The following is a 25,000-nucleotide window of genomic DNA, read 5'->3' on the forward strand; positions in this document are numbered from 1 at the left end:
ATCGCGAGAAATAAATACGTACAGGAAAAAGTCGGATAGGTGCGTGGTTTCGTTATTTGTGGCCGCCAAACCCAGTGTTTCGCTTTCCGCTGTTCTTGAAAATGTGTAATGGGGCGTTTACAAGAGACTCGCCTAAAATCTGAGGGATCTCGAGAATGGACCGCATTGCCCGAAGTTTCTTTGTCCGCTATTGTTGCCCGCCAAATCTGTTTTTATATTGCACGCGTTCCTGTTGTTTGTGGCTGTACGGGGATGTGGTTTTGGTGGTGGGTTGCGGTGTTGCCGTTGTTGTGTCATATTTTTGTTTCTTTCACCCGTGGTTGAGCTACGGGGGAGTGTTCTTGCGGGCCCCCCCAAGTTCGACCACCCGATAATTCTTTCGCGGAAGCCACGTAAGTTTCGTGTTCCGGGAATAGTTTTTTTGTCTCTCTTTCTCATCTAATCACACTTCCAACTGACCCGTGGCTTCAATTTGTTTCCTTTTAACGAGACCCAGATGCAATCTTTATGTTGTGGAGCATGACCCTGGACTTCGCTTTGTGAGTCTGCGAATGCCGAAGTTTCTAAACAGCGTTCCACTTAGATGGGCTCTACAAGGATTTAAAAAAGTGGACTATGTCAAAAGCTATTTTACTGACTGTACTGAGGGGCTGCCCTTCTGCAATATTAACTACTTAGCAGAACTGCATCTCAAAGGAACGCGCATTTTAAATAGCTATTACTTGATAACTCACTAATTACCGTATAATTATTAGCGAAATCTTGCGCCGTTTAGCCGTGGGCGTAGAACGACAGGATAACAGAACAACACACCGCTTGCGCTGAGGGGCGACGTCAGCCAAGCCGGGAGCGGCTTTGGCTGCCATGGCGCTGCGTTCGCGCTGCTGCTGACCAAGTTGCTAGGGGGCGCCAAGTCGAATCACGGCTTGCCCTCTACTCCACTGACGCGCCGGTCGCACGGCTTCCCAACATGTCCCGTCCCCGCTTGTGCGTGTTTTAAAATAGAGTGTGCAGCGAATACAGGGCCGGGCAGGCGGCCAAAAATGATGAAATATGACGACCACGACGAAATACCGATACTATTATGCAATCATCGGTAAAAAAGAATTACATTCCCACAAATGTTTAGTTCAAAGGAATATAAATGTAAGGAACAACAAAGGTGCTAAGACGCTGCCTTGAGGTATTCCGGAAGTTACGGTTGCTATTGATGTTGTTTCATTGTTTATCCCCATGTACTGTTTCATATCGGATAGTATATGTTTATAACAGCCAATAACCGAACAATTTCCTATAGCAGACTAAATTTTTTTTTCAATAATTTGTATACTAGTACTGGACAACAAAAAACGCGGCAGGCATCCAATTCCGCTGCTAAAGAGAGCAAACTTGACCTGTGAGATTGTTAGAGCGCTAAGCACGCCTGGCGTGGTGTGCGAGGTATACGTCCGAGAAACGCCGGGTTACGGACTTCCGAAGCCGGAGGCGTGCGCATGTGGCCGAGCCGTAAGTTCGCGAGGGAAGGACGACATGCTCACGCGTTGTTAAAAATCCGTCAATTGATATTTCGTCAATTTTACTTACTCATTTGTTACTTACTCAGTTCTACGCGACGGTTGAACTGCCTTGCGAGGACCGTTTAAACGCCTGGCAACGTGTTGGCAGTGGATGTTGAGGTCTTAGAGCGGGCACATGCTCACAGGTATCGTTAAAGATGACAAAACAAAATGATACGGGACAGCGGCAACGGAACCAAATCAAGGCTTCGGTTAAGACATTCACGTACGTAGAGAAGGGGGGGGGGAAGCAAAATGGTCAACCTATAATCGGATATTGACTACCGATTATCATTACTGTGTTTCAAGCTATGAACCAGCCATATGTGGCTTCCGTATTTGTCCTCACAACGACGATCGATCATTTTGGAATTTCACCGAGGAAAAAAATTAACAGAATAATCGTAAAGTTGTGGAAAGTACGGTATCATTCCGAAGATTTCTTAACGTTGGTCAATTTCTTTCTTTGGCCTTTTATTTTTGTCGTGTATTGTGGTTTCTTACTTTCCTTCTCTGATGTTTTCCCTTTTCCTTTCAAGATAATACTCCACACGCTTATGGAGTCTTCTTAGCAATCAGATGTACTGTAATGTGGAAGACGAGTTACAGCCATTTTCCGGAATGATATTCCCCGTTGTATGCTCTCATGCATTGACGGCGTGCCGGAATTTTAATAAAACTCAGTGGGGCCGTGCTTCATCATCGCTGTGAACTTATTCTAAGCATTGAATGGCAAAAAAAAGGGCCAGGTTTAACACTTGTAGTTATCACGCGCAAAAGGAGAACCACACGCACTGAAGGCCCAGCCGGCGGTCTATCCATGGCGAGACTGGACGACCAAGTGCCGTCGAAGCATCAGTTAAAACCTTGCCGAGTCACGTGGTACCGGAGGCTGCGAGTGAGCGCAGCTGCGACGACTCTCCGTAGCGGACCACGTGGCGTGACGTCATACCTGCCACACTTGCACTACGGTGCTCAAGGTCATTGCGACCCGAGGGATGACCTTGCAAAACATGGCGCAGTAGAGCTTTCGTTCTAAAAAAGACGCCTGTGCAGTGACTGCCCAAAATGGTACGCCCGGCGGCAAAATAAGCTGGGGAATGCGAGCGCGAGGCGAAATGCATCGCCGCGCCATCTGACGTTGCACTTCTGGAGTTGAGACACCGATTTGCGTGTGCGCGTCCAACCTCTGTATACTACCTTGTCTTTTTCTTCGCTTCAAGCAGCAAAGCTGATTGAGCGCTTGGCGCTAGGGGTCACTTTTTATGCTGAACACGTCTCCCTGGCACATGCTTCGGCGGTGAACGGCGAGGGTGAAGCGTGCTTTGCTCTATCTGCCTGGCTCTGACAAAGAACGTATTGCAACGAGATTTTTATATCTTAGTTTCAATTGGGATGAAGTTTCTTTGAAGAAATTTTTGGTATGTGTTTGTGCCGATCAATTCAAATCCTATTGCAACCTATTATTTATTTATTTTTTTGTCTAACCCACCTCTGCGCCGATCTCTGCTCGCGTTTCCCCCCCGTAAATGCTTCTTTCAGTACGTGTGCAAGGTGACCGCTCATCCCTCTTTAGTCAAATGAAGTATTTCTCGCCTCACTTCCTTCCCGTTTTCGTGTGCTTATTTTCAGTAGCCAACCAACCGCATGTTTTATGGAAGAAATAAAAAGACGCCATGGAATATATATGGCACAAGTTCGTCACCGAGACAGGCAAGATATGTTATCTGTCGGATCGGGCAAAGAGAGCAGACTTCAGCCTCACCGCGCCGAAGCATGTGCGAGAGAGGCATTATTATGATTATGATGATGATGATGTTGATTGTGATTAGAGGCACTCCCTTTTATCAGGACGTCGGTTATCACCAACCGACTTGCCTGTGTTATTTTACTTATTAGCCCTACCCCTAACCGTCCTAATGGGTTTGCTCACCCCCCACCCCCACCCCCGGTTTTAAACTTTCATCGCTTCACCCCCTCCTGCCCTTACACACATGTTTACCCCCCCCCCCCCCTTTCCTGTTCTAAATTCTAATTCGGTATATTCTTCCTACGTCCCATTTTCTTCTCTACTTTTCTTCCACCACAACTCCAGCCGCTTCTTCGTCACCTCTATGACCCTGAAGTTGAGGCTCCCCCTCACACCAAATTCCAAAGCCCAAATCCCAAAGGCATGTTAGCAGAGAAAGCGACCCCTATCTCTAAACGCTCATTGTGACCAGCGTTGCCGCTTGAAGTGAAGGAAAAGATAGGATTGGCGGTGAGATCTTTGAGTGGCGCCCCCTGGTTCGCGCCGCTGTCGTCTGCTACACTCCACTTGTGAGGGGCAACGGTGCCTGGGCTAGAAATCGCCCGCTTCGTTGCTGTAGTGCGTTAAAAAGCGTATTTCTAGCGACTCAGTTATTTTGCCAGCTTCTGACGCATCTGAATAATTTGAAGCTGTATCCCCCACAAGTTTGCAACACACGAAGAGATAGAGAACAACTTTCTTCAGAGTATCGGTCAGAAGATCATGTGTAACTCGTCCTTTCTTGCTTATTCGCGAGGACCAGTGATCAGAGCTTCTCGATAAGTATTCAAAATGCGTAGGCTTCCCTGCAGTATTTTTGAGATGCTCCTTGAAGACTCAACAGTCTAATACTACGTACCAAGCAGCGGCCTCTACAGGCTCATCGCACAGCAGGAAATAAAGCGGCTTTCTTCTGTTTCTTTCGTTGTTGTCTTGTATCGGATTAATGTTTCTTGCTTTTTTTTTCTGCCCAACGCATTCATTTTTCTGCGCCGTCACCAACTTCTTATTAGGAGGCTTCGGGATGTTTGGGAGCCTCACGAAGGTCGTGTGGATATTTCCTTCATTTTGTATGGCATACATTCCCTTCTTCACAAATTGGCTTTCATTACGGCTGCGTGCAAGAAGGTGCATATCCGCAGCGTGCTTTGTTTATTCACATGCAAATACAATGAGAAGGTTTGTGCTACGCCACCGCTATCACGCCCTAAACAACGTGATCCACAATACTCGAAGGCGGCTTTTGTGCTCCAAATTTCTATCGTAATTATATCGTTATCATAACGAATTGACGCTCAACTCGAACAATGATGACATGATTACGGTGTTGAAGGCATGATATCCTCGCTAACTAACGTAATAAATAGTATACCTACATATATTACAAGACTCGAAACCAAAGAAGAATTCCAAGTAGCTCTTTATTGCTTTTCAACTCTTCCAGGCACGAAGAACAAATCCTATTCTACTCGGGATGGCGTTCTACGATTTGAAGAAAATTACTTTTCCTCTCTTGTCCTGGACTGAGGACCCGGCCCACTAACCAGATCGATTTAATTGTTAAACAAGGTTTTCCCCTCCTCCCCTTACTCCTCCTCTTCCTCTTGAGTGGTGTTTTCCTATAACGCATATCCGAATATCGGGAAGATACGGCTGTGCAAAATGTTCCGAAATATCCCTCCAGGTCTTAACAAACATATATGTGTTACTATAAATTTAACGAAGACGTGACTCGTTTTGCTCAATAAACCTCCATACTGGCTAGATGCCTGGTATAGAATCAGCACGCGCTTATATACACACTGGGTTATTTGGAACTCAACCTACAGTTTTTGCAGTCTACAGTGCATGTCGGCAAACTTTCATGCCTTGACAACGTAAAGTGATGTGACAAAACGCGTTCGAGCGTTCGGCAAGGTTGCAAAAACTGTTTTACCTTACATATGATTATCGGGAATCGTGATGCCTTCTGCCAAAGCCGACAGCCCTGAAGGCCTAGAATTTGTTTTGGTCTTCCATTTTCGCTGTTGTCGGTTATTAGCAGCTGACTGCTCCTTTTGTTCGAATGCTTACATGAGAAGCTGACGCCTAGCTCCGACTCTTCGCGCTCCGCAGAGGCCCGGCTTCGCAAGGAATGGGGTGGCGCCGGCAATGTTTCTCCCGTAGCGGTATCCAAAACTATACTTTAATTGACACCATGAGCTAGTGTATGCGATTTTAAGCCTATTATTATGATAAAAAAGTTACCCACACGCGAATTCTGGTGCGGACAAGCATCAGACGTTGACCGAGCGCAAAGAAACAGCAGGGAGAGCGATCCTGAGTGAAGCAGACGACAAATGCGCGAATCCCTAAGCTGACGTCACGGAGGCGCGCTTCTCAGCGCCGCCTGTGTTCGCGCTCACCGCCAATATCGTGGTTGGACGCGCCCGCGCCCATGGATGTCTCGACACCAGAAGTGCTACGTCAGATGGCACGGCGATGCGTTCTCCCGCGCGCTCGCGTTCCCCGGCCTATTTTGCCGCCGGGTGTACATTATTTTCTCAGGTTTTAGCACTAAAAGCTGGATATGACTCGGATCTCGGAGTTTCATTGTGATGGTCCGTGTACATGGTCAACTCTACGTGCGGAAGCAACGTAGAAATCGCAACGCAAAAATTCGAATCTCGCGTGCATACGCACGTAAGACTCACGCAGACGATTTGCGTTCCGAGAATGCGCAATGGTCACCCGTGAAAGCTCTACGTACGTGAAGCTTCTACGTACGCGAAACTAAGACTCTCTATTAAGTGGGACGTACGATCGAATACGAAGTCTCCCTGGCTGGAAATTCAATGCTGATTTTCCATCCATGACTTCAATTTAACATCAGCAAAATATAAAAAGGGTGTGTCAGACTCAATGTGCAGTCGACAGAATGCGTTTTGCGACAAAGCCGCCTTCTTTTTCTGAGAACTCTGCGGATCTCATTAGATATCTTGGAAAAAAGACGTATTGTTCGCCAAGACTACTCCATTACGTAGAGCTTTAATGGTAATTCGTCATGATTGGTTCACCATGGTGTCCTATGCGATTCGGAATTTTCGTCTGCTGCCAATACATGGACTTCAACTAGAGGAGACTGTTTAAAAAACGGCTTGAACTCATATGTTTTATCAGGACAACCTCGAAAAAAAATTATATCACGTTATAACATCGTTATCACGTTATAGACTGCTGAAACGCCAAGTTAACCATGGGACGTATTGTCTCACCACGTATCATGGGTAGCTATCAGGCGCACTTTTACTACTAACAAAACGCATCAGCCACTCGTAAGTCATTCCAGTAGCACCACAAAGCCACTAGGAAGTGGACAGCCTTATGTTTGTATGCTAGGATAGTAACTGTCGTGCGTCCAGGTCAACTGTCGTCCTGTTGTCCTTCCAATTAAACCTGAACCATGTTCATTCGCTAGAGAAGGCAAGCGTTGCAGGGGCGGAAGAAAGTTAGGTGGGCAGATGAGATCGAGAAGTTTGCCGGGATAAATTGGTCGCAGTTAGCACAGGACGGGGGTAATTGGAGAATAATGGGAGCGGCCTTTGCCCTGCAGTGGGCTTAGATAGGCTGATTATGATGATGATAATAATGATGATGATGATGATGGTGTTCATTCGCAAAGTACAAACAATCGTGTTTTGTGCCCTGCCTTCGTTCAGCTGCGCTGTTCACCCACGTTAACAGCTTGGATCGAGACAATTCTTTTTTTTTCGCAATGTTGGCTTAGCCGTAATGCAAGATACGCCTTCGGTCAAAAGATTCCGGGCGAGGTACGGCTAACAACTTCGCTGTAAAAGGGCATGAGGGCAATGATAAAAAAGACAGATGCATATCTCTTCATCACGGCATTTTTCACATAAAATGTCTCGGATAATTTTATGTGCTGCGTAAAAAAAATTCAACCTACGCTCCAAGTGTATATTTCTGTGCTTCAGCACGACGCTTTTTTTTTTATCTTACTGTTCAGTTCAGAGAACCCTGTTACGTTAAAAAGCGCAAAATACGGAACTAAATCCTACAGAGTCCAGAATTGCAAGCAAAACAACCAATGCATGATTTGAAAGCACCGCTGATTTCAAATGGGTCATTTTGTCTGCATGTGGACCGTAACTATGAAACAAAGTTTCCGGCACCACTACTCCCGGAGCTGTTTTTTTTTTTCCTGTACCTTTTATTACGAGACCATTTTCTTCCGTAACTTACAGCGCGTGAAAACAAAACAACGGAGAGCGATGAAAATTTTTTGCTGCATTCGAATTTCAGCATTCAAGCCCCGAAAAAAAATACGCACCCACACAGGCATACATTTCCCATAACTGACGGCCGTAATTGAGAAAATATAAAAACCCGCATTTTGTGTATTGAGTAAGCTGAACAATATCAGTGCTCAGCTGATCCGCGGACCACACACGTTTGCGATGCGCTATCGTGTGTTTTGCCTAGTTACACCACTAGTTGGAACTCTGGGATAAAAGACAACTACTAATTAGACAAACTTCACAAACTTCTGTTCCGTATCCCTGTTGCTAAAGGAGAGCCCTTTAGGAGCCACTCAACCCGTTCTCGCGCATGCATCAGCCGTATAACAGCACAGAGCACGTCCTATACACGCATTCTCGCATTCGGCAAGCCAACAAACATCGCTCCGTGTTTCCTTCGTTCGCGGAGCCAACAAACAGCGATGCTCCTATATCCGTTCGCTATCTCCTTTTGTTCGACGGCGCCATTCGAAAGGGACGACTGCACGGAAGAAGCAGCAAGACCGGAAGGGACAAATATCCTCGGAAGCTTGCATCCGTTCCTCGGCGAGCGAAAGCCGGAGCACTTGAGCCAGGGACCAACGTCAACAACCACCGGGCCAACGCGCACGTCTTCTCTGTGGACTTCCAGACGAATACGGCGCTATAGTTTCTCATTGTCAATGGCTGAGGCAACTAAGAAAAACACCCCAGAACATCTGCAGACGACGCAAACGTCCCCTTCACTCCCTCCTTGCATTATACACGTGAGCAGGCAAACAGGACTTGTATACGAGGCACCCAGACAACAAACCTAATATTGCAGCACAACAAAACGCCCTTCCCGCACGGAGGACTGTCGCCTGTTTGTCCCGCTATTTGTTTGCGCCGAGCGGAAACGCGTTGACAAACCCCTTTTAACAAATAAGAGCGGCGTGCGAATTGCGGAAGACGTCCCGTGTGCTTTTGCTCGATCGGCGCGTTTTTTTTCTCTCTCGCCCTCTTTCTCGAGCCAGTCAGAGGACGGTGACAGCAGGCGCGGACCCCACTCGGAGGTCTCAGCGCGGGTGGCAATCGGCTCGGCGAATGCGCGAAGGAGAATGGCGCCAGAAAGAAACGACTATTGCATCCGTTTCCGATAAGTTACCTCACTGAGTGCGTAGTAGACTAACCACCCCACTGCGTACTCCCCTCGCCTCCCTCACTTCTTTCGCCCCCAAGACTCCCTCCTGAAGAAGGGCTTCAGTGCTCCAGCCAGGGGACCAAGGGGAGCCTGGATGCTTGACCGGGGTGATGACCCTTGGCGGATGTTTGTCGGAACCCTTTGTCGCATTCTGCGCGGGGTCTTAAGAGTTGCCGCTCTTTTTGAAGGACGCCCAAGGGGAAGAAAGCGCCTCCGCGGGGGTCCGGGTCCCTCCGCTGCTGACGCTCCCAAGAAGCGGACCGAAGGCATCCCCTTCTTCATCGTCCGCTAACGTTTTCCCCCGCTTTCCTCGTTTCCGTTCAATCGCGCGGTGACCGCTTCCTCGCTCTTTGTAACCGTCGTCTTCACTGCCGCGCGCTCTTATTTTGTCGTCCGCTCGGTCGCCCGATGGTGTCGGGGCACGGCAGGAGAACGGCGACAGCCAGGAGAATGGTGACGGCGTCAGAGCGGTGACAGCAGCCGCAACCTGCGAAAGAAGCCCAGTTGGTGATCCTTACGCTAATTTGTTCCGGCTGTCTCCCTGCCGGACGCTGCGGAGAAAATGGCGTCTCGGGCTGTCAGTGGAGCCCAAAATGTTTGCTTTGCATTTATGTGTATGCATTTTATTATAGTTAATTCTAAAGTGGCACTGGGTCTACCAGTCTGCTTCTTCACGGGTCGGAGACGCAGAGGAGTTAAAGAGTGTCGCAGCGGTGACGGGTACCTTTTCCCAGGGGTGCGACCTGCATGTAAAGGCATCAAAGTGATCTTCCGGTGCTGTTCAAACGGCCAGGCAGGTTGAAATGAAGGCCGCATAGTTATTGCAAACAACTGTTAAGCTGATGTAGGAAGAAATCCTAAAACCTGAGTTGGTGTTTGTGTATTAACATATTACATGCTAGCAGCATTGCTAAGGGCGCAGATGTTTTTGACACAAATGTCTTTTTTTTAATAATGCGCTCAGTAAAGTAAGCGAATTGAATTGAAAAATGAGGAAGAAAAGAAGGAATTCCGGGTCTCGACGTATTAAGGTATACCGTGATGCCATGGCATCCTCATTACGGCATCCTCATCCACAGCAGATGCCTGTGGTAACGAAGCCGTATAATATACCTGTGTTTATAACGTGTTGCTTGTAAGTTCACCGTTTGCAGCGCTGTATACCTGCTGGTAGTAAACCTACAAGGGAGGAAGACAACTCAATATAGGGATGATGAGGCGAAAAGCAAAAACACCCGTGTGTACGAGAATTCGGCGCACGATAAAGATCCCCAGGTGGTCAAAATTAATCCGGAGCCCTCCACTACGGCGCGCCTCATCGCCTGCGTTGCGTCGGCGCGTTAAACCCTACAATCAATCAATATAGGGATGATGTAAATGATGATTTGTGAATATAATGATGGGTACAATTCATTGCTCTGAATCGAGATGCTTGAGTTAAGACACGAAATAAAAAGAAATGGAAGCAAGGAATGGTCCTGGACATCGACAGAACGACGACTAAAATGGGAGAGGTCTTCGTCTCGAGGTGGACATAAACAGGATGACGACGAAGACGACGACAATGATGACGACGATGGTGATGATGATGTGGTGGTGTTGAGTGTGGGGTGGACGTACAGGTGTTAAAACTTTCGAAATACCCTCGGTACCAGAGCAGCTTGCGTTATCAAGGTACTCAACATTCGGGAAAGTACGACGGTGGCGCTGTCTCTTTTCGTAAGGTTAGTGGCCAGTCTGGGTGGGGGTGGAAAGGTGGGAGAGAGGGTGTCGGTATCGCCTCCTATCTAGAGCCTTTTAAACCAACACTGGTAAGACTACAGTGCGGATTTCCTCCCCCCTCCCCCCTTTTAGGACACACCATAACTCAGCTTTACATTTACCTCCATTTCACCCTCATCCACACGAGGTAACTTTGTATCCGCTCCTGAATAACGTTGCAGTGTCGAAGCCATTAAATTCTACTTTTTTTCTGGACTCAGACCCTCAAACCACCCCGAAATGCTGTTAACGGAAGCAGCAGCTCGTTACCCGTTCCACGCTGCCTCACGCCCGGTCTGGAGCGCGCTCTCCAGAGCGACCGTGCCTGCCCAAAGCGTCCCTCACAAGCCCTTATCTGCAGTCCCGCTAAGTACACACAGCCACTGCCTCAGTCAACGGGGTCCGCTCGGACGGAATAACAAACATACGTCGACCGCCACCACGCGGTATCTGCAGCCTCTAAAAATGGTTTATCGTGTACGCCTCTTCTTGTAGTGTCGTCCTCCCGGTTGTTCCAGAGAAAAGAAGAGGAACGGCGATCCGGAAATCACCGCTGTCTCCCGCAGCGACGCGTGGTCGGCAGCCACCGTTTCACCCTCTTTCTCTTCACCTGCACTTCACACATCTTTTCTTTTTCGCTGTCCCTTCAGGTAGAGACCTTAACGTTGCGCCTACATCGGTTGGAGTTAACGGTTCAGAGAGGCGCTACCCTTGCTGTTCATGCTGCGTACTGAGGTCTTGTTTGGCCAGGTCTTGCCGCCCTGTCGATGTAACGGGCTGAGACCTCTTTCAATTCACCCGATGCGATATTTTCATCTGATAGCTTCCCTCGATCTGCCGGGGAGTGGCGGGAATGGAGTTTGAACTGTTATGCGCCGTCGTTTCTTTGTTTCACGTGGTATCCTTCTCTTATCAGGAGCGGCGGTTAAAGGTCGCTCTCTTTCGTGGGACGTAGCGTATTCGCACCACGTACGCGCTGTAGCGGTGACAAATCTCCCTCCGCCGATGGAAGCGTCTTTTTTTTTCCCCCCTCTTAGTCGGAACTGGCACTCGTTAAAGTTGCTTCCGCAGCTTCTGCTTGAGTGGCTTTTAAAGTGAAGGATTGTTTGCCAATGCGTGATGCGTAGCGTGTCCCGCTGGTTACGCCCCTTTTATAACGGTCGCGTTTTCTTTTAAGGGCGAAGCCCCTTAGGGGCTCGGGCTGTTGGCGTCTCATGTCGTCGTCGTAACCGTCGTCTCATGTAGTCACAGTACTAAAACACCGGGACATTCGTTTGGGCCTCGCGCTAGAACGTAACGCGTACTAAAAAAAACACCAGTACCCTCGTTTACGCCTCACGCTGGAACGCTTCGTGCTTCAAACACACGAGACTTTTACAGCAAAGCTGTATATCTCTACCCCCCAACGGTTTCATCTCCGTTGGCAAAAACACCAAGGCGCGAAGAATACACTTACATACTGCATGCTTCGCCCCTTCCCAGGTGTCACATTAATTGAGATGGCCCGAGGTTTTTTAAGAACGGGAGTCATAAAATAACTCTGAGCAAAATACGGTCCGCCAATGTACAACTGATTTCCAATTTTTTTTCCTTTTCGTATTTCTCGTGTAGGGGTAGAGGCGGCTGAACAACCTGCTCTTGTTTTCATATCCATATTATGATCAATTTGCAGCTACTATTCCCGTATTTTGAATGATTTCTTTAGCTGTGACTGCTTGTGTATCATTGAACATTAATTTAAGTTTCATTTCGTTTACATGAACATTTTTCTGTTCATTAGCAGACGAAGTGTGCATGGTGATAACCTTCGAACGAAATGGTGGAAACGTTAAAAAGGCAAAAAACAAACAAAAAAAAGGAGAGAAATTGGAATATACCATCCAGAACTGAGGTTTAAAATTACACATCTGCTCAGGCGAAGAAAAATTGGAACCGAAAAGAAGCTTTAAAGACAAAAAATGGTAGCAAAAAAAAATTCCTGGTGGCAGATGTTTGAACGTGCGTATACACCTCAAATTTTCTCGATAATTACGCCATCTTTTGTGTAACCATACACGTGCACACTGGAGGCGCCAGCAGCAGCGTCTGCAGCGGCGATAATTTAATTACTACTGCCATGCGGCTGTTCGCAACCTAACGCAGCAGTACTGCATTGGTTTCGCTTTTCGCGCAGGTGTATCGAGGCACGTGCGTGACTGCCCGAACCCGGGCGTGACCACGTCTCTCTCTCTCTCTCTCTCTTCTTGTGTTCCACTCTCTTTTGTTTTACGCGACTATGCAACGACCATCGTCCTCACCCACAGTAGGAGCCGACGGATCACCTTTCGCTCGTATTGCACCACCCAATTTTCGCCTCGGCAGCTGGTCCCACCGGGCCCCTCGCGATGGCCGGCCGTACACTTGCAACAGAAGCGCGCATAAACCAACGGGGCGAGTCGAACGGAGGATAAGGAAGGAGCCGGAGAGGTTGCCGGCGCGAGAGGAGAAGAAGAAGCGGTCCTCACGTACGCGGAAGACGTAAAAACGACGAAGCACGCTACCTGGATGGCGACCCGACGACGCGGAGAGGCTGGGTGTGTGTACGGACCGACGCCGCGCAGATGCCGAGGTGCTGTGAAGCGGGCAGCTTCAATCACGCTTTTAGAAGGCCCCATCATGCCACCTAGGGAATGGCCCATCATCGCTTTATTTTCTTCTTCTTCTTTAGTCTCGAAGCAACTGGGATGAAGTACGTAGAAGAAGCTTCAAAGAGCAGCCCGCTGCAGTCTGTTTCTCTTACCTTGAAATTTGATGCTGTGCATGAGAGCCTATCGTGGCTGCTGCCGTGTTCAGTCAACACCTTGCTGCAACGAGAAGCGAGTGTTGAGTATAAACTCAGGCGGCCCACTGCGGTGGCTCTGTGGCTGAAGAGTTGTACTGACGTACTCGAGGATGTGGGTTCGATTCCTGCTTCGGCGGCCGTTTTTCTGGTGGAGGCGGAGAACGGAAGCGCGTGTGAGTCGTGGTTTCGGTGTATGGTAAAGATACCCATTTGGCAAGAGTCAATCCGCAGCCATCCACTACAGCTCTCCTAAAAAGCCTAGGCGCAGCTTCTATGCGTTAGACCCTAAAATTAGAAGAAGAAAAAAAAGACCTGGTAGTTTGTTCGTTTACGTTTGTGTTTTTTTTTTTCATTCACTGGCTACATTCCGAACTACAGATTCTGTCGTTTTTCAAATTCGCAAACAATATTCTTTTTGGATTAGATAGGCAGAGTGCGTATTGTCATGTAAGCTTTAGCCATGCATGGAACAATTCAAGTGACCACTCGCACAGGATTCTGTTCCCAATGGCAAGAATTGTTATCTCTGCGGAAAATATTGGACAATCGCGGTCATTTACCGATCGAAATAGCTCACTAAGACAATGTTAATCTTCTTCGTGAGTGCAAAGAACAGCCAATGTCATGGACCACGTCGCCGGGAAATCCAGCACCACCGCTCGCGCAAGATCATTCATGTGTGGTAGCGTCGGCCACATGACCACACGTTTCTTTTTTGCTTCGCTCAATATTGTCGCGAAGCCGAGGTCTGTTGATGTTGTCTGGTTGTTTTGAGTTCTGTGCCCGCCGCCAAGGCCCTTGCTTCCAAGTGTTTTGTGTGAAAACGGTTCGGACGCGGCAATGTCCTGGCCCCCTTTTTTCTGAGAAACGCCTCCGGAGTGTGTGTTTGCCCGTCGGCCGACCAGGAGACGCGGCTATCGAGGGGGACCATCGTCCCAGCATGGGTTTCGGCGCGGCCGCGGCGTTCCATACCTCCCGTGTCGTGTGCGCTGGTCACTTTCGGGCTCCGGGTCCTCAGTGTTCTTCAGACGACCTTTCTGTCTTTTCCACTGTTTACTTTAGTACGTTTTGTCTGAACTACTTTCTTTACACCCATAATTCTCCAAGCGCGCGTTTTCGGCGTCAAACCTTGTGTCTGTGTTTTATTGGTCCTTTCACTTTGGCGGGAACATGGCTGATTGGTGTTTACAAGCGTCTCCCCGATTGGCTGCACAAAGTGCCTTAGTCCCCGTGGTCCGCGCGCTTCAGAAAACACTTTTCCCCCCAATACGTTCCCCACCGGAGCGCTTGACGCGGATATAACACGGCTTCGCCGGCTATTGAGCGCGGCCTGCCCCCGGACTTACTTCAGAAACTCTGCCGCCCGTCGTCGTGCCCTTTCGCCGGGAGACCGCGATCCAGTCAGCCATGTCCCGTTAAGTACCCTTGATGTATTGACTGTTTTTCTCATTTGATGTAATAAGTGCACTCTTTCAAATTTGTATGTGTTAAAGATCAGTGAATGTCATCAGTAAATTAAACAAGTTAACCTTAAAACTTCTTCAACGCCTCGACTGCTTCACTGCAATCAGCATGCTACCGTAGCGGCAGATATGGCCTTAAATATACCTTGCACTAAATTATGTAGACATGCACGAGCCGTGCTACTAGCACTAGTATTTTGGAAAAGTCGTGCTCATAACATTTCTAGTTCACGCAGTCTGTTAGCGCGGGGCAGGTGTTGCTACGGCAGCTGAAAAGTCTCAAAATGAAAAGTCGGATGCCAAAAGAGTGACTCCAAAATATCGAGGCGGCCAACCTGCCAGGGTCGGCCAAGATTTACTTCGCACTTAAGGGGACTTCTGTGCGCAGTTTTCAGGAACGGCACGGCACCAATTAAGTGGTCCATGTTTTCCCCATTCCTTCTCTTAGAAAATCTCAAGAAATATTTTATGGCGAATTTTACGATAGTGAGCTAGCATGCCGGCCGTACCGATTGCGCTTGCGTCGAATCCCCCTAGGTTTCTTTACATGGCTCATTTAGTGCTGTAGCACTTCACTGCAATACACGAAATCAGCGTGCGAAAGCTAACAATTGCAAAGAACAAGTTGTACTGTGCGCATAAGTACAATACCCCAAGCCTCATGAAAGTCGGCTTCACCAGTGTACACAAATGCATTGCTAAAAAAGTTCCCCTGGGGACAATATATGCAGTCTTGTATCAAAATGTGAAGGCTCTAGAACCTTAATAAATACCTCTACAACCACCACTTATCTCTATGAAGCCCCTTTAAAGTCCGTTTTACTAAGGTAAATACCATCAATACCATCATCAAGCCTGTGTCCCCCCAGGAAGTAGACGTTTCCTGCATTCCTGCAACCGTTCCTGCACTGAGATTTCCTAGTCCACTTTTTTCCTCGAAGTTTCTCATTTCATCCGTATATCGACTTAATCGCCTTGCCTCACTTCAAATCCCCCAACCCCGTAGCCGTTCCGTTAGTTTGTAATAAATAAATAAATAAATAAATAAATAAATAAATAAATAAATAAATAAATAAATAAATAAATACAAAAATAAATAAATAAATAAATAAATAAATACTCGTCCAAGATAGTGGTTTATGCAGGATTTTATCCCTGGGTGAGGAGGTGAAAAGGAGGGAAAAGTTATGAGAATCAACAAAACAAGGAAAAAAAAACGTCAAAGCGAGGAATTTAAACAAGTTAAAAATAAAAAGTCTTCGAGATGACGTCAGACAACACACACCTTTCCTATTGTTTTGTTAATCCCCCCCCCCCCCTAATAAATTGCGAAATCGCTGATCTTCGTGATGAGTACTTATATGGATGCCACATGTGGTTGATGCGTAGCCCCGAGTGCAACTTGAGAAGCATTTTTTGTTGCAGTTATCCTGATATACTGAACAAGACAATGTCTTCTGAAAATCTCCAATGGCTAACTACTTATTCGCGCTCCAGCGAGCTAGTGTCTGCCTGTTTAACTATGTTCGCCATCGGCAATATTTAGCGTGTATGCGTAATTATCCTGCCTGTGCATAGTAAGCAGCGACACCAATGTTCCAGTTCCAAAAAAGAAGTCCCATACTATTTTTCTCGCTTTGGAAAAAAAAAAAAAAAAACAGCCAGCATGAATCAATGCTTTTAAATCTGAAGTCACGTTTTCATTAATCGCATTAGGTTGTGGTTTGCCAAAGTCCGCATTCGCTTCCCTCAAAAGAACATCTCACGCCCGCCTCCTTCCCCGCACTTTTTTACTCGTATTTCCTAAAGCAATTGTCTGCGTTTAGTGCTAAGCTAAAGCGAAGCAAAATTTTTGAAATACAATTGACAGCAATTGCAAGGCCAGTAAATTCAGCAAAAATGGCTGTGGCACTTTGTTTTTCTTTATCTGTTACTCGTACCTTCAGCAAAAGAGCGTAAGAGATTTTGCCGTTATGTGCCATGCAAAAATGGCTGCCCAGCGAAGCTGTGAAGTGCTGCGCTGCTCCTCTTATGCCCTCCGTCACCCGTTCCTCCTTCGTGCCGAACCTGCTGCGTATTGCTGGCCAGTGGCGTCCATTTAATTAGTGGCTGGCTGTACACGTGTTCGCGGCTGGAAACGTTCGTGTTTCATATGTTTGCGTAGGCTTCTCCCGGCAAGCATATGGGAATGCGTCCTTGTTGACCTTGGGCGACATGTGAGCGGCTGTGTCGGGTTCTTTGTCCTCTTGATTTGTTTTAAAGGGCAGACCACTTTATTGGCTCGCCTTGTCGCCGTAGCTCGCTAACGGTCGATGCGACTGCCGGAATCAGGCGGCGCAGCGAGATAACGGACCCAAGCAGAGCTTGATGTACCGTCGTCAGGGGGTCACGCTGAGGCTTCGAAAACCACGCAATAAAGAGGGGGAGGCTTCCAAAACCACGCGGTTTAAATAGTCATAACCGTTCAAACCTCGTGAACCCCTGGCGCTTGTCATACATCTCCCCGTTGTTTAGCGCAAAGAAAAGACCAGGTACATTTCAGAGAAAATCTGTATATATAACCGGCAGCCCCCACGTTCATTTAGTTAGGAACGCTCGTTCGGCTGGTTTTTACGATAGTAAGCGAAAAAAGCCGCTGCGCAAGAAAAAAAACGGCGCGTTCGCAATGCCGCAGAAAGGCTCCATCCGCGCAAGAAAAAAAATTACGCGTTCGAAATGACGCAAAAGAGCCCCATAATACGAAATTAAAGCAAGCACAAAAAGCACAGAACTCCCTTTGGCGCAGTTTCAGGCAGGGAGCGCGCGAGCTCTGCGAAGGCGGGAAATTTGAAATGCATTGGGTGGTAGCAGTGAGCGGGTAACGGCGCTGCAGCCCATTATGGCGAATCACTGCTCTTCACATCCGACAGCTTGCACATTGAGTGAAACGGCTTTAATTTTTGTTCTTTTTGTTTCTTGCTCTTCGGGAGGCAGCCTCATTCGTGCACACGGTTGCCACAGCAAATGCTGACCAACCAGAGGTATTTGTAAAGACGCTTCGGAGCCTCTGAACATCCTGAGCACTTGCCGCTGAACAGCGCTTCCACTCTGCGCCTTTGTGGATGACGTGGCGTGCTGAAGAAGGCTACACACTGCATTCATTGTCACTTCCTTCACGTACGAAAGGTTCTGCACGCGTCCCGAGCCCTCGAGTTTGATTTCTTCCTTCCATAGCGACTATGTTTCTGAGGTAGAAGTTTATCCACGTATATTGAGAACGTGTTTAAGGCCTAGTGCCTTAAATAAGCCTCGAATTATCGTCTGCTAGGTGAACTGGAAGATATAGCTGTTTAGGCTATTATCTGCCTCTGATAAAATGCCCGCAGGTGTCCAAGCTATCTATCAACGGCGTAAATGCAGCCACTTAATTCCCACCTGTCGCGCTATGGATTGCATCATTGTTGCGTTTAAATCTTTTGAACTTATTCGTCCTCGGAGCAGTCATTTTATCATTTAACCAACTGCGCATCTCACAATAAAATAACTGATCTCAGGACAAATAAATGAAGAAGGCTCACCCAAAACAGAAATGATTTTTTTTTTTTTTCCTGGCCTGTTTTACCTGTTCGCCGCAAAGCTAGCGCGGCGCGAGACGCAGCCTCCCCTGTCGGCGGCGGCCGGGGGCGCCTTCGCAACACCGGAAGAGACCTCGCGGGCGCGTTCAACGTCCGCCCGTGACCTTCTCCGCTGGCGAGGGAGGAGGTTTTGTTTGGGGCGCGGCGTTTTTTAAAAGCCATTCCGGCCCCCCTCTCGCCTGCCGCGTAACTGCCTGTTCCGGGGGGCCTGCGCGTGAGGCAACGTTGTTGGCGCTGGGAGGAGAAAGAAGGCGAACGGCGTTTGCTCTCCCCAGGGAGCGTGATGCCGACTCGGTCGCTTGGTTGGTAGGGCAGCAGTGGCTCCGTACCACGCCGTGCCTGGCCGCGCTGGAGAGCGCCGGGCCGCTGCTGCTGCTACACGACGCGCTGCTGGCCCGGTGGTGCTGGTGGCTGCACTTTTGGTTTTGACCACCGAGGCCTCGCTTCCTCCTTCGGCCGCACCTTTTGTTTCTGCGCATCGCCTCGTGCTTCGCCCGCACCGGCGCACAACCCCCTCACCACAGCACCCCCCCCCCTTCCAAAGTTTAATACTGTCTCTCCCTTTCTTGCTTGTTTGATTCGGCTTCCTCGTTTGTGCGTGGTCACGTGCAGTCAGCGCCGCATTTGGTGCATTGCTATAAAGATCAACTCGGTGCTCAAAAATTTTTGAGCGTTCCGTAGCTACACGTGGGCTGTGAGGCGCGCCTTAGTGGAGGGGTCCGGGTTAATTTTGACCACGTGGTGTTCTTTAACGTCGACTGAGTGCTATTTTATGTTTCCTGCTAGGTGAAAGGCTGTTGAAACTCCCTGCCTTAAGTTTTTGGTCTAGCTGACCCTTATGCAATGTTCAAACCAGTGACGCAAAAGCCATATTGTGATCTATGGACGTAAAAAAACGGCATGTCACGCAGTTCGGTTGGCTGAGACGTGAAATGACGTCATTCTTCAAAGTTATTACGACAGTTGCGGCAACAGTCTCAACACGGCCTTAGCTATACATCTCGTCTATTCTGGTATGATTTTCTACCTTCTTCGTGCTGATATCTGCACCACGGTCCAACCCCTCCTAACACCCCCCCCCCCCTCCATCACCACCACCATTACCACCACCAGCAGCAGCATGTAATTAACGATGGTCGCGGATGATTGTCTACAGATATAGTAACGCACAGTTTCTGCTGATACGTGTAGAATTCTGCATTTTGCGCTTTTGACCGACTTGTTCTTTCTTTCTATACGTGCTCGCCTGAATGGGCAAGCAAGAGAGTAGGCAGAAGTGGAAGGCATCTAGACGTTAATTGCAGGCCAACAACACAATACTTGATAATGCACATACGGGAGAAAAATCATTTATCCTCTTGTCCGGTGGAAAACTCCGATTAGAAGAAAGGCTGGAATGTTAAAATGGTAATTAGGCTATAGTTGAGTTTGTAGGATGCACTCGGGGGAGGGAAAGTTGTGCAAATTTGAGCCTTTAGACTACTCATCACTTGCTACTTTGTGCGAGGAGTAAGGCGCTATAGGAGAAGAAAGAAAGCAAAAGAGAAACAGGAGAGATGGCACAAGACGCGAAATCAATAAATGGGACCCACCTAGATCGGATGTTCCGACAATACAGTGCTCTATTGTTAAAAGATGGCGCAGTGAGAATGAATGTACTGAGGAACGTGCATGCCAGAATCAAGATATGTTTTTCTGCTAGAGAGCGGTTCGACAGCTGCACACAATTAGTGTACAAACACAACCCCCCCCCCCCCCCCCCCCGCACACACACACACAGTGCACACGAGCAATATTTACTGTGTTTGTGTTGACCGTAGAGACGCACCAGCCAGTCAGCACGCCGTTAAGGGGGCGGCTCTCTGTCTAGCCGAAACGCTTGTGAAAGCAGCAACATTTCGGGTTTACTGCTGACGCCGTAAAAGAATAAGTTTAGGAGGGTTCTGCAAATAGAGAAACTGAAAGTCGTTTCACTAAGGTGAACGCCAGTAAGAAACTTTCAACCGGGGGGACCGCTTGGTTATTCTTGGTTATCTTTTGTTTTCGTTTTTTTAATACGAAAGTATTTTATTCCTGGATTTTATCTCTGACGTCATAGCCGCCACGGAAATGACGCCAATACAACGAAGCAAGCGGCCTGTAAAGGGTGCACCCCTGCACTCGGGGTCTTCTTGCGAAGAAGCAACCTTTAGAACTGAAGAGTACGTTATACTTAGGGTTGCTCGTTTTTGGGTTTTATATTTTAAAACGAAAGTGTTTTAAGCCGGGACTCACCAAGATTTCACTGACGTCATATCCGTCACGGAAATGACGCCAGTACACCTTTGCCGAAGCGATCCGCCAACAGGACGTCGCTCGCCAAGCACACCCGCAAATCATGCTCAGCTGAAGATTTCGCTGCACATTTCACTTTCGTGTTTTACCAATTCCTATGACAGAGGAATTAACCAGAGTTTTTTTGCACCATTCTGTGGCCCTTTTATTTCTCTTCTTGTTCCTTTTATTTTTACGCCCTGGTTTCAGCACCGGCACACGGTTCTGACACCGCTTCGGAGTCAACGAACCCACGTTAGGTTTGGCGTCGTTTACGCTGCTGTTCTGCTCGACGAGCGCGACGCTGATCGTCGATATTGGTCGAAGTTCATGACGCGTTCATTCTATGAAACAACTGTGATACGATAAAGGCGCTATAGGCTAAACGCTGCACACATATGAGGATGAGGCTACGCAAGCCTCCTTTTCTCATTGTCGCCTCTGCGCATCCTGTACAACTTCCGTGCTCTTCATTAACACATACAGCAGCCGTAGTGCCTTGTATGCCCGACGCTCCTGGGAAATGCATGGCCTAGTAACGCTATTCCTTCTGTGATCCTGTGAAACAGCTAGGCTTCACACGCCGACAGAATGATTGATTGATTGTGGGGTTTAACGCGCCGACGCAACGCAGGCGATGAGGCGCGCCGTAGTGGAGGGCTCCGGATTAATTTTGACCACCTGGGGATCTTTAACGTGCGCCGAAATCTCGTACACACGGGCGTTTTTGCTTTTCGCCTCCATCAGAAAAGCGGCCGCCGCGGCCGGGAATCGAACCCGCGACCTCGTGCTCAGCCGACAGAATGACAGACTCGATTTGCAGGGTGAAGCCCCCAGCACTGCCGCTGCAAATAGCTTCGCCTGGGCTTTTTATCACTCCTCGTCGAAATGATTGGGAATGCAGTAGCATTCTCAAGCACAAGGAATTGCCTATAGGTGATGCGTGGACGTGGGAAGTCCAGTGGGAGAGGAATTAAACGCAACGGACGGAAGCGCAACAGCGGTGCTACGCCGTCACACCTTGTACCTGGTTAAGCACGAATGGATACGAAGCTATGCAGATTCGTAAAAGATACAGAGGATTTGGTTCTATCTCGGCTCTTCTAATTATTAATTTTTCTAATACTGGATGTGCGCTGTAGGGAAGGTGCATTTTAGGCCCTGTGCTGTGCAAGATGTACGTAGACAATTTTAAAGACAAAGTTATAGGAAAAGTTAAAAGAACGAACGAAAACGGGGACACGGTGTCTTCTCGTCCTGGAATTTTTACATCAAATTTGTTTCTGTGTTTGTTTTTTGTCCGAAAAGGTTCGAAACATACCAGGTTATCTACGTCTCTGTACTGGATTTTTACATGAAGCATCTGGTGACTCAGCCTCCGTCTCAGTTGCCGCCCTGTTACGTCAGGAGCGACCTCCGTGTCGGTCAAGGTTTCGCCAGACACGTGTGCGACTCTCGTTTTACTTATTTAAGAGTCCGTCCCGGACGGAAAAGTACGTCATCGCATACGCAGCATTCCCGAAGCCAAGCGAGAGGAGACGTGCATTCATCAAATAAATAAGCGGGGCATCCCGTAAACCTGTATTTGGGGCAGGCGGGCGAGGTCAGGGCGGACGGAAGAAAGGAAGCTCTCACACGCATATAGAGGACCTCACAGCCTCCCCCCCTCTTCATGAGGTACGTGGCTGTATACCTGTGACCCGAGAGCGGAGAAACCTGAAGTGCGGGTCGAAGAAACGAAAAGTTGGAAGCTTTCCACGTATCCACGCTCGTATAAGATGGGCAGGACTTCTTGGGAGAGGGAGGGCATTCCAAGAAAAAAAAAAAGACAAGTGGGGGCAATTCTAAAATACAAATATGCAGGCGCGAGATAGATAGGCCTGGGTCACAGTTTTGTTTTTCCCGCGTGTCGGAACTTTCTCGGGTGCCCCGCCTGCTTTCCGTGTATACTTTCGCTAACTTCCAAGGGGCGTTCTGCGTTCACTCTCGGGGAGCAGAGCGTCCGACTTCGGTGGTGAGGGTAACTCAGACCTCGCCCGAGCTTCCTTGGTTTTTCTTTGTTTATTGCGAAACGGCCTCAACTTCGGACTGTCGTAAATTAAGGAGGGTGCATATTTCCCGCGTCGATTCCCTTCTCTGGTTTTTTTTTTCGCTTTTCTACCGCCATCCAACACTTACTTTCTCTCTCTCCCTCACTCTTAAAGTCGTCTTACTTTCTTCCAGACATCCGGTCACCCAGCAGCACTTATGATCTTAATCGTCGTTTGCGGGTATGTGGGCCACTTCTTTCTAAATGTTTAGCTTTCTCAGCGGCCGCTTCGTAATCTTTTTATTGTCTGGCTCTCTCGGTTTCTTTTTCCTTTACCACTGGTAGTAGCTCACGATCCGCCGCCATGCGCCTCCCTTCAGGTAAACACAGTCTACGTGCTCCGTTAAACAGTCTATGTGCTTTGTGCATGACCGCTGTGGTTCATTGGTTGTAGTTTCAGCCATAGTCAATTATACGGGGTCATTTTATCATGCCCGTCGCCAGCCAGTTTTGTTAGCGAAGCCTTGGCACGGCGGGTTATCTATAAGGCCAGTCTTGAGCGTTCTGCGTGAACCGAAGCTAGGGAGAGCGGCCGCAGTACGAGAAATCGTGTTGCGTGAAGGCGAGAGGCAAACTTTCTTGTATACTCGATGGAGGGACGGAATAAGAAAATTCGGAGCCAAAGACTGCACTCGGACATGCATCGCAAGACAGAAGCATTGGAGGAAAATGGGAAAGGCCTTCGTACCACCGTGGACACGAACAGGAAACGATGGCGACAACGACGACGACGACGATGATGATAACAACGATGACGACGATCCACGGTCCACGAACGTTAAGTCTTAAGTTTTAACCCACGAAGAAAAGTTATGCAAGCGTGATGTTGTTTCAGTTATTCAAGCCAGTGGCACGGCCACTGGAATTAAAGGAACACGGTGCGGAAGCACATGAACAGCGATGACTTAAGCGAAGTTTACGATTGCCTTCGCGTTGGCACCATTTGGCAGGGACAATTTACCGGGCATATGTGCCTCGCGTAAGGGTAAACATATACGATAAGGCGGTGCCGGGAACTCGTGTGAGCTAGGACTACGTGGGCTGTACTGACGCGGCGTTACAACCCAGCTACTGCCTTTAGTCATATTTAAAGTTCGAAGTTAGCGGCATTTGTTAACATGTTATTCTTTCGCTTATGTAATGCTCCCATATAGGTTGTATTCACTGGCGTGGCAGGCATGCCGGCAACCGTGTGATTGCGCCGTCACTGGTTACGTCGGGCTCCGCGAGATGGCGGTACTAAGTACACGATGTGTGTTTGATGTTCCAAACTGTATGCCACCGAACGCGAACTAATGCCTCGACTCCAATGTGAGTGCGATTAATAACATATCTGTTGACACCACCGTTGAGAACCGGGTTGAAACGGGGCAGAAGACGCACGCCGGTGTCTTTTCTTTTCTTTTCAGCGACGTGCGGGCGCAGTGGCACACGCCACGCCATGTTCGTGCCGAAGCGGCACGGACATGGCCGTTTCCAATGTTGCCAAGCGAAGAAATTGCCAGCTAAACTTTTCAGTGAATACTACCTACAGCTTCTGTAACGGGTTGTATGCGAGTTCGCCCCGCCCATTACTCCGGACGTACGGTTAGGAGGTGTAGCCGTGAAATTTGTGCACTAGCACTTGAGATTATAGGGCTAACCCGTGACCCGGATGCACAGGCTAGCTTAGTAAAGACTGACAAACACTCTCGCTAACCGCAAATTCTAAAACAATGGTTCCCTGAATTGAAGAAAAGCCCGATGGGAACCCCATTGACAGCTTGATGTTCAAAGTTAGGCATCTTGATATCCCATAGTCACTCAGACGTGCTTCCGGGTTAAACTTCAATCTAGCTTACACTTAGCCTCTTTGCTAATAGATTTCGAGGGCTTGCAAATATCTCTGAGTAATTGTGATAAAATACTGCTATAAAACTTTATATAAAACTATATAAAGTCCACATTGAGCCCAAGCCTGTCCTCGTTCATAAAATGGCTTTCCTGCATTACACGTGCGCCTGCAGTGAAGTAATCTTGAGTGGAAAATTCCTAAACGGGCCGCGGACGGGGAGAGAGACGGGTAGCCTCTCACAAGGGCTGTCGCCGTTGAAAAAAAGGAAAAGAAATTCTCTGCGGTGTGACAATATAGGTA

The sequence above is a fragment of the Haemaphysalis longicornis genome, unplaced genomic scaffold (assembly GCF_048455015.1).
Source record: "Haemaphysalis longicornis isolate Haplotype H1 unplaced genomic scaffold, Haemaphysalis longicornis Haplotype H1 scaffold_9, whole genome shotgun sequence".
Classification (NCBI taxonomy): domain Eukaryota; kingdom Metazoa; phylum Arthropoda; class Arachnida; order Ixodida; family Ixodidae; genus Haemaphysalis; species Haemaphysalis longicornis.